The sequence below is a fragment of the Myxocyprinus asiaticus genome, chromosome 42 (genome assembly GCF_019703515.2).
Source record: "Myxocyprinus asiaticus isolate MX2 ecotype Aquarium Trade chromosome 42, UBuf_Myxa_2, whole genome shotgun sequence".
Lineage (NCBI taxonomy): Eukaryota > Metazoa > Chordata > Actinopteri > Cypriniformes > Catostomidae > Myxocyprinus > Myxocyprinus asiaticus.
The window spans coordinates 29,089,089-29,105,663 of NC_059385.1; the positions used below are offsets into that span (position 1 = coordinate 29,089,089).

Here is a 16,575-nt window from a genome sequence, read left to right on the forward strand (position 1 = left end):
TTGGCATGTTCTCTATCAGTCTTTCACATTGCTGTTGGGTGACTTTATGCCACTCCTGGTGTAAACATTCAAGCAGCTCGGCTTTGTTTGATGGCTTGTAGCCATCCATTTTCCTCTTGATCACATTCCAGAGGTTTTCAGATCTGGAGATTGGGCTGGCCATGACAGGCTCTTGATCCGGTGGTTCTCCATCCACACCTTGATTGACCTGGCTCTGTGGCATGGAGCATTGTCCTGCTGGAAAAAACAATCCTCAGAGTTGGGGAACATTGTCAGAGCAGAAGGAAGCAAGTTTTCTTCCAGGATAACCTTGCTTGTGGCTTAATTCATGCGTCCTTCACAAAGACAAATCTGCCCGATTCCAGCCGTCCTGAAGCACCACCAGATCATCATCGATCCTCCACCAAATTTCACAGTGGGTGCAAGACACTGTGGCTTGAAGGCCTCTCCAGGTCTCCATCTAATCATTAGACGACCAGGTGGAGGATCGGTGATGATCCTACACCTACAAATATTTATGTATTTATGGTCTAATTTGTAAGCCTAAAAGTATTTTTCCACCTGTTGTCATAAAGTGATTATTAAATCACTGTAAAACGGGCCGGTGGACGAAGTTGGAGAGAGTAAAATGTTTGGAATTAGTAGGCTATGATTTTTTTGACCACTTTGTTATTTTGATTATATTTTCATTTCGTTTAAAGCGTGATTTCAATTTAGAAATATTTTTGGTTTATTTTTTTTAGTGTTCCAATAAATTAATTAAAATTGTCAAAATCAAAATCGACTTGTAGAAGTGAAGTGCATACCGATAAAATCACTGTTAATACTAGCCATGATTTGTGTGTCAGTAGATGAAAATTATTATTAATATTTACATGCTTTATAATTTAACACAACCTACATCCAAATTCTGAGGAGAATCACATTTTCCATGTGTATAAAAGGAGCGTGTCACTGTCATAGAAATATGACGGACAATCATCAATTTGCACATAAAAACATAATTTATTCTTCTAATTCATTGCATACAGTTCATTTACACTACCAACTTCTTATGAATGTGCTGTTTTGGTTTATTTCACTGGTGCTTGAGGTAATGAAGTATATAAAACGGTGGAATAATAATCGGAGCAAACCTAAGCAATAAATTGCCCCATTTGCATGTTGTGCATGCTATTTCGCCAAACCTATATGCGCCTAGACTTAGCGCATGCCTGCACGAAAATACCAAAACTTCATGGCCATGCCCACTGACTTTGCACTTATGACTTATGGCATAGCGCTGTGCTTAACGCTAGTGCTCTTAAAATAGGGCCCATAGACTTGTTGGGAACCAGAATACCTCAGCAACCGCATATCAAAGTCCTGGCGACTCCCTCAGAACACCCTAGCATCCTGGCAAGACTTTAGGTTTTAAAGAATTACATAGACTTTAAGAAGGGTTATGAGCCATATCTAGAGACCAAAATATTATAGACTCTTGGAGTGGGTACTTTTGACTTGGGCCAACGAGCATCCACCCAGAACACCCTAACAACCACATAGAAATTCCAATGCAACCACCCTCAACCCTCAAGCATCACGGCAGTGTTTTGCAAGCACTATATAAAAGAAAAAATATTGTTTTTTAATCTTTCATATTATGCCACATAACTTAAGGTATTTTGACCACTGAAGGTTAATATTATATTGAAGTGAATGAAAATGTTGCCTGGAATGATTTGAAGACCTAGAAACAGTTCTAATTGTCGTTTTATTTGCATCAAAGAATGCCAAACTCTTGCAAACACCGGCAAACACTTGAATGCTATTTTACAAGCTTATCTGTGCTCAACCAGGAGAAAACAGCTGCGAAACAGCTTTTCACAACTGTCACAACTATCTCCCCCCGCTGTTGTAAATGAACCTTCTAATGGCGGTGAGAGGAGCCCAGTGAAGACACAGTTAGCGGGTGTGCCTGGCGTGGAAATAAAGAGGCTCTTTTTATAGCGCCATGTGATGAGTTAATCATATGCTCTCAGCTGTCCACTGATTCGCTCCTTATGACTCCATCGCTCAAAGTGAATAGAACGGGCTTTCCACTTGAAAAGGGCACCTGGGATCTTTCTTTTGATGTTAATGACAGCAACGCACCCGCCGTTTTCTACTTTCTGCCCATGCCAGTTTATAAGGACTCATTTGCAACTTCTCTGCTTGGGGTTTAAGGCCGACTTAAGGCACTTCTTTTCACTTTGATTTGAGGAAGAAAACCACGGATATGCCAGCTGGACGTGTGAGAAAGTTAGCTGCGACTTTCAAACCGAAGTTGGCAGGGTAAAAGTTTGGACAAGTTGAGCATTGAAGGAGGGGCAGTGTCAAGACATATTGGTGTACTTTGTCTCTTTGCCCATAATGAGACTGACATATGTGCCAAGGGTAGAAAACTCTGCAAACAACAAAGAAGCTCAGAAACTGCCAATGGAGTCCTGGTTGTGGTGGTATGGATCAGGGGATCAAGGGTTGATTGATTAGCTTTGGCTGTTAGCTCTTGCTAGATGCTGTGGCTACACCATTATGCGGGCAAAAAGCATGTTCCTCCATTGACAGCCATTCAGAAGTAGTCATATATTCTAACTAAATATATTGTTTTGCAAGCAACATATAAATGCAAAATATCCATTACATTATAGTAGATGATTTACCAGTGACAGATGTTTTGTAAAGCTCTTAACAATGATTGTGCTTACATGCATGTTCTTACACTGATTATGCTTCATACTACAATGTGTGTGATTATGTAAACACATTAACAGCTTTCCTTTATTGGTTTAAAGGGACAATGCACCCAAAAATGAAAATTCTCTCATCATTTACTCACCCTCATACCATCACAGATGCGTATGACTTTCTTTCTTCAGCAGAACACAAAGATTTTTAGAAGAATATCTCAGCTCTGTAGGTCCTCACAATGCAAGTGAATGTAGCTCCAAAAATCACAAAGGAAACATAGAAGTAATCCATATGACTCCAGAGGTTAAATCATATTTTCAAAAGCAATATAATAGGTGTGGGTGAAAAACAGATCAACATTTATTTTTATTCTAAATCTCCACTTTAACTTTCACTTTTACATCTGAAAGTCATATGTGGTGCCTGTTAAGTCTGAAAGTGAAAGTTAAAGTGGAGATTTAGAGTAAAAATTACAAAGATTTTTAGAAGAATATTTCAGCTTTGTAGGTCCATACAATGCAAGTGGGTGGTGATTAACACTTTAAAGCTCCAAAAAGCACAGACACTCATAGTAAAAGCAATCCATACGACTCCAGTGGTTAAATGAATATCTTCTAAAAGCGATACGATCACTTTGCACTTGCGTCACATGAGAGGCGGTGGGAACTGAGTCCCGTTTTGGACAGGCATTGGAGAGTGACCAGAAGTAAACAATTATAGTGAAAATGATTAAAATATTTATCTGTTTCTCACCCAAAACAATGGTATCGCTTTAGAAAACATTAATTTAACTACTGGAGTCGTATGGATTGCTTTTACTATGATTGTCTGTGCTTTTTGGAGCTTTAAAGTGCTGATCACTATTCACTTGCATTGTATGGACCTACAGAGCTGAAATATTCTTCTTAAAATCTTAATTTGTGTTTTGCTGAAGAAAGAAAGTCATACACATCTGGGATGACATGAGGGTGAGTAAATGAGAGAATTTACATTTTTGGGTGAACAATCCCTTTATTTTTATCAAATATTTCATGACTGTCTCTTAGTATGATGCCTATTTATGAGTTAAATTACACTAAATTGTAGTTTTATTTGACCAACTAGAGTGTAATGCACCTAATAATATCTTCTAAATGTCATATTATAATATTTTTGATTTGATGTCTGTTCACCAGGGGTTCATGTAAACTTTTAGTTTGTGTTTCTTATTCATTTTATGCAGACATATGTAATGCATACAAAATGAGACAAAATGCAAACTGTCAGTTAGTTATAAGCCAGCTGTTTTGCAGGTGATTTGTTTAGTAAAGAATGCTGAATGTTGTTGATTAAAACAGATCTTCTTTGCCTTTGAGGCCAACAAATGCTGGTGTAAAATAATTGCAAGAAATGTCCAATTTAAAAAGTTGAAACCTTTTACTTGGCAACGTTGTGTTGAAACCATTGTGCTTGTCACTATCAATATTTTATGGTCTCCCATTTCTGTCCAAGCAAAATGCTTGAAAGTAACAAAACTATTATATTGCCAGCTGACATTTCTGGCCACAGCAAAATCCACTGGTGCACACAAAATAATTATCCATCAAATGGACTGGATGAAATCTTTGTGAAAGGCCTGAAGGACAGGCCCTCCAGATTTGTGCAGAATGACTGCATGGACATCTGCCACTTGAAAGTCTGAGCAAGTGGTTCTAAACTGGAGCAAATTTCTTCTTGTTTATAGTGGACGTGTTTATTTCGGATGGTTTAATCAGCGAATCCCATGTGTTCATTAGTTGGATAGGAGTGTGGAGTGTGTTTTGAAATGCAGACACTAGTTTTGGGACAAATCCAAACATCAACACTAAAAACAGAGGCATCTGAAATCCAAAAAGCTTGCACATTAGCAAGAACATTAGCCAACATTTGGAAAATATCCAGTGAATGTTTACCAGTTGTCCGTTCCTGTTGCATGCAAATTGAAGCTTATGTGGTTATGCAGAATGATTTTAGATAACCTCTGGATTTTGCCATCATACCTCTAAGATTGCATCAATCATATCACATAAACGCTGGCAGGAAAAGGTTATAGCTGGTATTTAGACCTCAGGAGGCCATACAGTTTTTGGTTGAGTCTTACAAGGTAATGGTAATTAACTGCTCATCTGCAGATAAAATGAACAACAAATGCAAGAATGACAAGGAAAAGCATCCTTAAAGACGCCTTGTTAAGGAGAGAAAAAAAAGTCAGAACCTTGAAGAGACACTGAAATTGTGTCCCTTCCACCTCTGAGCCCATGAAATGGACAAATCATTCTTTCATGATCATGAACAGTACAAATCCACAATGTCTAGAAGTTAACAAGGTTAAGTGTAGAGAGTGTGAATTTCGCTTTTGCTTTCTTGTGCTGTCTCTGTGTTTATATTCGCATATCCCGCTGAATGCGCTTCAAGTGGACTTCACAAAATCATAATTACGAGTTCCGAGCACATGAATGACCCGGCGAAGTCGGAAGTTCAAGTGGGAAACTCTGAATTCTAGATGATACCCAAGTTGCCGAGTTGGGAGGAGTCCTAAACCTTCAACATGGTGAAGGACAGTACAGTTTCTGTAGTGAATGACAGGTTTTAATAATTTTTCTAAATACAGCTAATTGTTAGCACTTGCCATTTTGCACATATTCATTTATGTATATCAGCAACCATTCTATGCATGTTGTACATTTTTACACTGTAAAAATAGCTTGTATTTGACCAAAATTCCATTATCGTCAGCAAGCTAACTGAGTGATATGTGTTATGGTGTCAAAATAAAAGTTCCTCAAGAAATATGAATGAATAAAACTGACGTCGTCAATGTTTCCTGTTCTTTCTGACAATAAAGCACATGAACATGATGTACTTGTAATTACGACTTCAGAAGTGGGAAGTAGGAAAGTTCCTACATGGATATACAATATGGAACAGCCTTTCTTATTTCATGGTTTAATGTGTAAAACGTTTAATTTATATATTACAATATGTCCCTCATGTCCAATATTTGAATTGTGTCAAACCTCTTGAGGGGTCCCATTAACTCAAGTCCAATTATTGTATCACTAAACTAACTAACACAAAAGTTAGTCAAAGTTTTTTTTTTTTTTTTTTTTTTTTTTTATCCAATAAAGCTGTCAAGCTATTGTACCTTCACATGCTAAGGGAATTATTACTCCCTTGTATATATGCTTGTATGCCATTTTTCAAAGAGTTAAGAAATAAACAAAAAAAGCAGATCACTTTCAAATGGTTGAAAAACCAGGTTGAGAAATCTTATTGGCCAACCGTGCTTCGGCTTGATGTATGAAACACAAGAGACATGTTTATTTACGCTTTGTTCTTTATGCTAATCAGTGTTCCAGCTTATTTGGTGGATGGGGTCGTCTCTCTGGAGAGTTGTCTTTTTACGACTGACGTTCAACTGTTGGCAGAATGCCCCCGCCTTCCTATTTATGGTGTCATTTAAAATTTGTTAAAATATTAATGTCGGTGTATTCTAAAGAAATCTAATTTAACAAAGGCTGGATATGACAGTAAATGCTGATCATCGTTTTATCATCCAATCAATAATAATTAGCATTGTTTCTGTGTGGAATGCTTCATTTTATGGAGACTGATTGTTGTGTCCATCTTTGAATTTTCTAATGGACTGATCAAAAAAACCTCATTAAGCTATTTTTAATGCCATAGCACACACTTCCCTCACCCTGAGAAGAACATTGTGAAGCTTTCTTTGGAACGATGTTGGACAACAACCCTTCTTGCCATCATTCCGAGTTCAGAAAAGTGAAGTCCCTTGTAGTCCCACTCGCTAAATGCAGACGGAATGAGTGTACTGGACCAAACAAAAACAGGACGAGAGCAAAAAGCATAGATTTTCTTCACATTTTGTTATGTTGCAGCCTTATGCTAAAATGCTTCAAATTATAATTTTTTTTCACATCAATCTACATCCATACCCCATAATGACAAAGCAAAAACCAGATTTTTTATAACTTTGCAAATGTATTAAAAAAAAAAACTTAAATATATGAAGGTAAATCAGTTGCAAAACTCGAGAGCTTGTAGATTTGAATTTGAGAACTTAATGAGAATAATTATATTTGAGAATATTAATAAATATGTGTCTTCGTAAGTAAAACAATTTACACTCACAGCACCAATGTGAATACTTGTAAATTACAAAATCTGAAGTTGAATGTTGTAATCTGCACTCACAGACAATAATCAAAAACCTGTGTTTTGAATACAACTGTGTTTAGTTGTATACAAATAGTAACAAATGTGTAAAATGACATTCACATAATTAAAACGACAGACACAAACTTGTATTGCATATTTACTTTTGTATTTTAATTTGCTTTTGCAGTACAACCGTAAATCGGCTATTACAACCTCTCAAATCTGGCACTGCAACTTCAAATCTTCCCGCCTTGAGTTTTGCAACTACTTTTGCGATAAACCTTTAGGAAAACTCACTTGTGCACTTGTAAACCCAGATGCGAGAGAGCAGGCTGGGGCGGGTCGTGACCAATCACAAAAGCTGGAACAACTGATGCCGGACTAACCAAAATGGATTATCTTAAAACGTGATGACGTCACACAACTGCGCCAGCACCGTTTTTTTTGTAGAAAAACCAGTCCAATGGCTGGCTGATGCAGAGGCAGGAGAAGTTAATTAACTTGACTATTAAATAATTTAGAGTGAGTTTATCATGTAACAAATTAACTGAGATGATTTTATCAAGTTGATCAATGCTGACAGACTACACATGTTATGTCTAAGAATGGCAATGAGAAATTATCTGAAGAAATGTTTCTGCAGGATGTTTGTATTCGGTAAAACTACAGGGGATGCGTCAATCCAGTCAGCTGTCATATGCCATGAGTTCCATATTTCCATGAAAATATTAAATAGAGGTTAGGTACCAAAAGGTATACGAGTGAAGAAAGAGTTTTAATTATCACCAGAGAACTGTTCCTAAATTTTTTATCTTTTCCAAATAAAATTAGATTAATTATTAATGACAACAGAGACAGCTGACAAATCCTTAAATTGTCAGATTGCAGCATTCTGCTATATTTCAGTCATTTTCTGATATTTATTTATATTCTGTATTATTTAATTTTGCATTAAAATGTTTAAACTGAACAAAGTCTGTTGCTTAAGTGCTTGGACAGAAACATTTTTGATTGTTTTGAAGTGTAAAATACACAACAACTTGAGTGTTATTCTTTCCAAAAAATTTTTTCACATGAATGGATATAGTAATCATAGTAATTATGCTTGCTGACTATCTATAGAAGATTAAAAATCATGCCTTTATTATTTCATTATTATTATGACAGTTTGTCATTTCCTTTATACATATTTCTACTTCAGTGCTGTAATATTGCATTGTTGCAAATTAGCAAGCAAAGGTTAAATCTAAATAAGCCATACTGTACATGCTTAGATGAATTGTAATGGTACTGTAATTATGGTAAGAAACCCACTTGTGAAATAAAGATAATATTGCACACATATGCACATTATGCATTCTTGTTTGAAATCGCCGCTGGAGGAAGTCTTCCGTTCCCTCGCCGGCATCCACCTGGCCCAACACCAGGCCCTCATGGATCTAAGGGTGTAACAACAACAGCATTTTGAGACGCTCCTTTGAGGCTAAGAGGAGGACCGATGGGTGTTGCGGAACTTGTTACCCCAGGAGGGGGCGACCACCGTGACCCTGGCAGCAGCGACCCCACATGTAATGCTTCCTATATTGGGGGCGCAAGATTATCCGGAGGCATTTCTGGAGCTCTTTGAACATACGGCCAAAGCTCTGAAATGGCCATGGGCACAATGGGCAGTCCATCTCCTACCGCTGCTGACTGGGGAGGCCCAGCTTATAGCCCAACAACTTCCGGTCGCCAGCCTCCTGGAATACCCCGTGTTGAAGAGAGCCTTCCTGTAGCAGGTTGGCTGCAGTCCAGAAGAGCACTGCCAGAGGTTCCAATCCTTGAAACTGAGTGAAGTCAGCCGCCCGTTTGCCTTTGCTCAACAGCTCTGTGACCCCTGCCGGCAGTGGGTGCTGGCTGAGGAAGACAGCGACATCGGTGTGTCATCAATCTCGTGGTGCTGGAGCAGTTCGTCTCCCGACTGCCAAAGGGGACAGCGGAGTGGGTCCAGTGCCACTGACCAGTGTCGCTGGATGAAGCAGTGCAGCTGGCGGAAGACCATCTCGCAGCATATCTGAGGGCCGGTGCGCCTCTCTCTCTCTCTCTGGAGCAGACACAAGATGAAACCCTTAAGCACACATTTGACCAAGTGAAAGTAATTGATGGTCAACTCCTTCAGCCACGCATTGCACTCACATATCCGTATTTTTCAATTATAAATGATCGATTGTATCGAGTGACGTAGGATGCTCAGACAAAGGAAGATACAACCCAGCTGTTAGTACCAAAGAGCTGTCGGGAAATGTTGTTCCAGGCGGCTCATCATAGTCAGATGGCAGGTCACTTGGGACAGTGGAAAACACTAAGCCATCTCATGGACCATTTCTATTTGCCGGGCATTCGCGGGGATGTTAGCCACTCCAAAAGCGCCATTGCGCCCTCTTCTATTGATCAAGGTTCCCTTTGACAGAGTTGGCATGTACCTCGTCGGGCCATTAGAACTGTCAGCACACAGGTACCGCTTTTTGCTAGTTCTGGTGGACTATGCAATGCCATACCTGGAAGCAATGCCATTGCACAACATCTATGCCATTGCGTAGTGTTGCGGAGGCACTCTTCAGAATAATCTCCCGAGTGGGGATTCTGAAAGAAATCCTCATTGATCAGGGCACTACTTTCATGTCACGTACACTACGCGAGCTGTACGAATTGTTGGGTATTAAATGGATTCGGACAAGCGTGTACCATCCACAAATGGACGGCTTGTTCAAACGATTTAAGAAAAATATGATTCGTAAGTTCGTGCACGAAGATGCTCAGAATTGTGATAAGTGGCTCGAACCCATGTTATCTGCAGTATGAGAGGTCCCGCAAGCCTCCACGGGGTTTACCCCATTTGAATTGTTATATGGACATAAGCCCCGTGGTGTGTTAGACGTCATGAAGGAAAATTGGGATGAGGGACCTTCACAGAGCAAAAATGAAATTCAATATGTTCTTGACCTGAGAGCAAAACTCACAGGATAATTTTTTACAGGCACAAGAAAGTCATTCCCGGCTGTATAACGGGAGCTCAGCTATGGGAATTTGCACTGGGAGATAAAGTACTTTTAATTACTGCCCACATCGAGCTCGAAATTACACGCAAAGTGGCAAGGGCCCTTTGAGGTCACACGGCGAGTTGGGGAAGTCAACTATGAGGTAGCGCGTATGGATAGGGGTGGGGCATGTCAAATTTACCACCTCAACCTACTAAAACCATGGAGAGAGGCAGTCTCCATATCCTTAGCAACGGTAGTTCCGGAGAGGGTGGAGCTCGGTCCGGAGGTGAGTCTAAAAGCCAATCAGTTCATCCCCGATCCCTTGTGAAGACCACCTCTCACGTCACAACGAACATGGTTGCCAGATTGCAAAAAAAGTTCTCGCCTCTCCCCGGCAGCACTAATCTCATAGAACACCATTTCAAGACAACCACAGGGGTAGTGGTACATAGTCGGCCCTACCGGTTACCTGAAAAACAGGTAGTATGGGAAGAATTAAAAGCCATGCTTGATATGGGGGTAACAGAAGAATCCAACAGTGATTGGGCCAGCCCGGTGGTTCTGGTGCCAAAGAGCGATGGCTCGGTCCGGTTCAGTGTGGATTATAGGAAAGTCAATGTGGTGTCGAAATTTGACGTGTATTTAACCCTCTGTGGTCGACGCACTGCTGGATTTTTCCGCATAACAGCGGAAACAACTTAAAATACTTGGTCATATTTGGGCATACAGATAAGTGTAAGACATCATTAGAAACTATAAAGGGTCTACTTTTATTTGTATACACTCACAATAACAACAAAACCTTGTGCTTTTGTAAAATAAAGAAAATATACAGGGTGCGCTTTCAGCCGTCTCTGTCTCCACGAGCATCTTTCTGAAACATAAAATGAAATGTAGTCACAAACATGAAGTGAAACTCCATGAATACTTATCACACAAACATGAAACATATGTCTAAAGGAAGCTTAAAATGTCTACTTTTAAATAAAACAATTCAAATTTAAAACAAATATTCTACTGCAATGTAATCTGTATGAAACAAAGCGATGTACAGTTTCTCCTGGCTCAGCTCATTATCGCTAATGTGATCACACCCACCAACAGAGCGTACTATTCATACGGTAATGTGCTGAGGCGATCAATGTAAATGGTAAACGCCCCCAACAATGCCTTAAAAAACATCAAGTTCATCATCAGATTCATTCACTTTCCTGTGTGTTTGGAAGATGGTACGCTACACAGGTGAGGAAGCTCTACAGATGGTCATGGATAGTGACGAAGAGTTCACATTTTCCTCAGAAGAATAGCGGGACTCCAACGATGAACATTTACATTTTGAAGAGCGATTTGATCCAGCCGAGGATACAATTCCGGATGAGTAAGTCATTTAGTTTTACTTACATTAGTTGACATGCTATTTTATATAAACATGTACATATTTTACTAGCTGGACTATTTCCAGACTTGCCAGCCAGTATTCAGAGTATTGAAATTTGAAATATTTCCTAATAGGCAAGTTTTAGTTACATTTAAATGTTGTTTCGGCTAAATCAGGTATTTAAAATGCTGTATGATATAAATATGATATGTAATATGATATAAAAATAATATGAATGTTTAGATTATATTTTAACTAGTGTTTATGATGCCTCATTATTATAAACAAAGCTTGTGCTTGCAAATATCTGTTCGGGAGTTAATGTGTAAAATGTGCTGTAAATATGCCCATATTAGAATGATTTCTGAAGGATCATTTGACACTGAAGACTGCAGTAATGATACTGAAAATTCAGCTTTGATCACAGGAATAAATTGCATTTGACAATATATTCAAACAGAAAACAGTTATTTTAAATTGTAAAAATATTTCACATTATCACTGTTTTTGCTGTATTTTGGATCAAATAAATGCAGCCTTGGTGAGCAGAAGAGACTTCTTTTAAAAACATTAAAACATCTTACAGATCTATAAATTTTTAGACGGTAGTGTAGGTCTAAAGTTTTTAAGTAAAGTCTTTATGTAAAGAAAACGTATAGTCAGATAATACATTCAATCATTAGATCTCCTCACATTCATTCTCTCTCAGGGGAGGGGTCTTTGTCTCCTCAGGTGTGAATCACATCAGTATTCATGATCATCCACGCCTCCTTGCATATGGCCTTTCTAACACTTAAAGTGTCTTACAAAAGTTAAATGACTATATTGTTTTGTATGAATGAGTGATCAGGATGGTTTTACATCATTTTTGTAGCAAAAACTCTAGGCTACAAGATCCTGTTCTCAAAAGTCTTGTGAACAGATGTTTAGTATGTGTTATATGGCCTTATTTCAGTGACTTACAATTTTTTTTTTTTCAAAAACCACGCATAAATGTTATTTTCTCAAAAATACAAACATGTACATACATGTTGTTCACGTATTATTGTAGCCCAGTTTGTGCTGAATACAGTGTTATCAGACTTTAGCCATTAATATGTTTTTAACAACTGAAAAAAGCACAAATGTCAAGGCATGTCAAAACTTCTCCAGGGCCCAAAACACCCCCAGACCCCAGAGGGTTAATGCCTCGTATTGACGAACTGCTCAATTGGTTGGCCATGGCTCGCTTTTATTGGACATTGGATTTAACAAAGGGTTATTGGCAGATCCCCTTAATGCTGATGTCCCGTGAGAAAACTGCCTTCTCCACACCGTTTGGGTTTCATCAATTTGTGACCCTTCCGTTCAGTTTGTTTGGGGCCCTGGCTACATTCCTCAGACTGCACACTGCGTATGACGCTGCTTATTTGGATGATATCATTATTTACAGTAATGATTGGCAGCGGCACATGCAGCATCTGGGGGCCGTTCTGAGGTCACTGCGACGAGCAGGGCTCACAGCAAACCCCAAGAAGTGCGCAATTGGGCAGGTTGATGTATAGTATCTGGGGTTCCACTTGGGGCATGGGCAGGTGCGACCCCAAATTGATAAAACCGCAGCGATTGAAACTTGCCCGAGACCCAAGACCAAAAATGAGGTGAGGCAGTTCCTGGGGCTGGCTTGTGGTGAGTGGGCAGGCCAGAGAGTTCCCCTGGCCTGAGTCGGGCGGTGGGGGTATGTGGAGGTGAGGGCGTGGTCGAAGAGAGGAAGCGGAAAGGAGTTTCACCTGAGATGAATTTGCTGGTAATTACTGTTTCTTTGTTTGCAGTGAGAGACGGGGGAGATAAAAATGGCCCAGTGCACAGAGAGAGGGAGAGGGGCACACGAGAGACTGTGTGTATGCTACTGAGTGTTTTGTGTATACTGAAAAGCATATATATATATATATATATATATACACTGTATATAATTTATGTATATAAATTATAATATGGTATATAATTTAATCAAAGGTGACGGAATGCCGTTCCAGGTCGTTCCGGCCCAGTTTAGCCTCTGCTTGCAGCTTGTGATGTTCTCACTGCAGATTATTGCTGAATGTTTTTGAATAACACTGAATCGGACCAGCCGCTGTTACCCAAAGATTTCCTCACTGTCTGAGGGGAGGCTGATAATGCTATTGTTTACAGAACGTGTAGATGCTTCCAGCAAAGTTAGATGTTCTTTGATGAGACAGCTGGAGAAGAAGAATTTACAGTCAAGTGGTAGACAGATTGCAAGATTAGATGCGTAGCTCTGCACACATCATTGGATCAGCTATGCTCTGTTCAAAGAGAACTGGGCTGTCTCTGTGCATCAGCGTTCTCCTCTGGCATCCAGCTAGGCCACACTCAACAGCATGACGTGGTGTATAGTGTGTATATGAAGACTGTTCACCCCATTTTACTGATATACTCATCTTACTGTTCTTTAATTGCACCTGATTGAGTTCTGATTGGATTCTGTTTCTCATAGTCTCACTCAGATATAATCATGCACAGCCAGACTTTGAACTATTGTCATAAAGTCTGGTCCAATTTGAACTTATTTTGGTCAAGAACTGCCCATTTAGACAGGAATCATCTGTCTGACTGGCATTTAAAGTGACCAAGCATAGTTCATAATGTTTTCACCTGCCAAGTAGGGTCGAGTTTGTTTGAAATAAATTATATCACTGTACCGGGACTCTACAATCTCTCCACCAGATATCTAAATTGGCCGAAAGTGAGCTTGACTACACTGTGCATATGGCTATATGCAACGTTATAATGCTCTAGTGTAGCATTTGATCGTTGTACACAAACGTCACTTTTAAATGAAATTCGGTTTAATGCCTACTTTCCATTGGCGATAATGGCACAACGTTAATTGTGCCTTGCAAGTAGCGCTTCGTTTTCAAACTGATCGAACTTTGAATTCACTGACTGGTTGAAAGTTCCCATGCTGAAATCGGTCTGTGCTTACCGAAATTTGAATCACTGCTCCCAGTGGCTAAAGCTGGAAGTTTTGTTGAACATATGGGCACATGTGAGCTCCAGTTTTCTGAAATGTCCATAGAATGGTGCCAAAAGCTAGTTGTGTTTTTAGTTGTAAATGATACAATACAGTCAACAGGAATGCAAATTTGATTAAGTCTACTGCCTAACCCTAGCCCCAATCCTAATCCTAACCTTCAGTGGAGTAAATTAACAGTGAAAATGCAATTTCCGAATCATGTTCACCATTGTTTATGTGAACACAACTACTTCCTGGTTCTTATGGGACCAGAATCCGTGTCTCTGTACTTTCAGTTGTGCTAGAGAAAAATGACCATGGTTAAAATAGTGCAAAAATGTCTGATGGGGGATAGTGTTTGTCAGAAATTCGGCACTATGGGGTTGATTTCAGGGTACAAAACTATCGGAAGCAACATGTAGATTTCATGTGTGTTCCTGCTGGATTGCAGGTGGTTAGTAAATCGGAGGCAGGTTTTTGAAATAATTGTGTTCAGAAATGGCGCAACTGTTTAGTGAATTCGCCCCTGAATATATTTTAAAGATTTGATGCCACTAACCTGGTAAAATTTGTTCTTCCACAAAAGCACTCATTCTATTAACCCAGTACCTTTTAAACACAACCTAGTGTTCTGTACTACCATTCGTGGTTCGTGTGCAATTGTTTGAATAAGCATTTTCCATGCTAATCTATTATTATGTTTTCATCTGATATAAACCTGCTTCTAAATGGCTCATAAAAGCAAACTGTGGCTGGTTGTTTTACATGTTAGTCAGACCGACCCTTCATTTCTAAATGGGCAGTTCTTGGCAAGAAAAATTTAAAAGTGGACCAGACTTTAAACCGAAAGTTCAAAGTCTGGCTACTCGACTATTCACTATATACCACTGATGTGGTTGATAGATGCATATATTCTAAGATTCAATAAAATACCTCACAAATACAAAAGACACATTTAAAGGTAAAGGTTAGACGGCTGACATTATGACAGCATGGACATTATAAATGAAAACTTAATCTGTCTATACATCACCTGATCTTCACTTTCAGTAACCTCATCCATATGAAGGTGTCTCATCCTCTGTGGAAATTCTTTTGACTGTGGAAGTAGATCTTTGTGCTCCTCATGAGGGTCCTCTGAGGGTTTGGAACCTTATGAAAGAGATTAAAAGATGAGCACAAGGATCCAAAAGAATCGCTGATATGTCTTATAGTCTTGTCAGCAGGTACATTGACTCCCTGAGAGCAATAGGGGTGAATTTCTCACAGTGGGTGATAAGTCTGAAAAGAGTTCTGCTAAATTTAGTTTCTGAGACAATCACATGCTGGGACTTTATAATGCATTCATTACACAAATGGCATATGCATGAGTACCTATTGTTTAACGGATGAGTATTATGCATTCAAAACATTGTGCGTATACACTCAATGAGCACTTTATTAGGAACACCTTTGCACCTACTTATTCATACAATTATCTAATCAGCCTAACGTGTGGCAGCAGTGCAGTGCATGAAATCATGCAGATACGGGTCAGGAGCTTCAGTTATTATTTACATCAACCATCAGAATGGGAAAAAAATGTGATCTCAGTGATTTCGACCATGGCATGATTGTTGGTGCCAGACAGGCTGGTTGGAGTATTTCTGTAACTGCTGATCTCCTGGGATTTTCACGCACAACAGTCTCTAGAGTTTACTCAGAATGGTGCCAAAAACAAAACAAACAAAAGCAAAAAAAATAAACATCTAGTGAGCCTTGTTAATGAGAGAGGACAACAGAGAATGGCCAGACTGGTTCGAGCTAACAGAAAGGCTACAGTTCCTCAAATAACCCCTCTGTACAATTGAAGTGTACAGAATAGCATCTCAGAATGCACAATATATCAAACCTTGAGGCGAATGGGCTACAACAGCAGAAGACCACGTCGGGTTTCACTTCTGTCAGCCAAGAACAGAAAGCTGAGGCTGCAGTGGGCCTACCATCTGTGTACCTCAGCAGACATTGAGATTTATCAGACCAGGCTATGTTTTTCCAGTCTTTAACTGTTTAGTTTTGGTGAGCCTGTGCCCACTGCTGCCTATTAATTTATTAAAGTGGTGTTTGCCTGTGCAGAACTCGCAGCCACAATGCTAAGGTGTTCTGTGTTTTTTAGGTAATTACTATGCAGTTACAATGGTGTTCTGTGTGGTTGCAATAGTGTTGCTAGGAGGTCGTTAGGGTGGTTGGAGTGGTTTTTAGCATATTGTGTTACG

General features: G+C 39.4%; 1 pseudogene; it reads left to right on the forward strand.

Moving 5' to 3' along the window:
- Positions 1–16,575, forward strand: part of LOC127432692 (galactose-1-phosphate uridylyltransferase-like) — a 180,031-nt pseudogene that overhangs the window by 70,433 nt on the left and 93,023 nt on the right.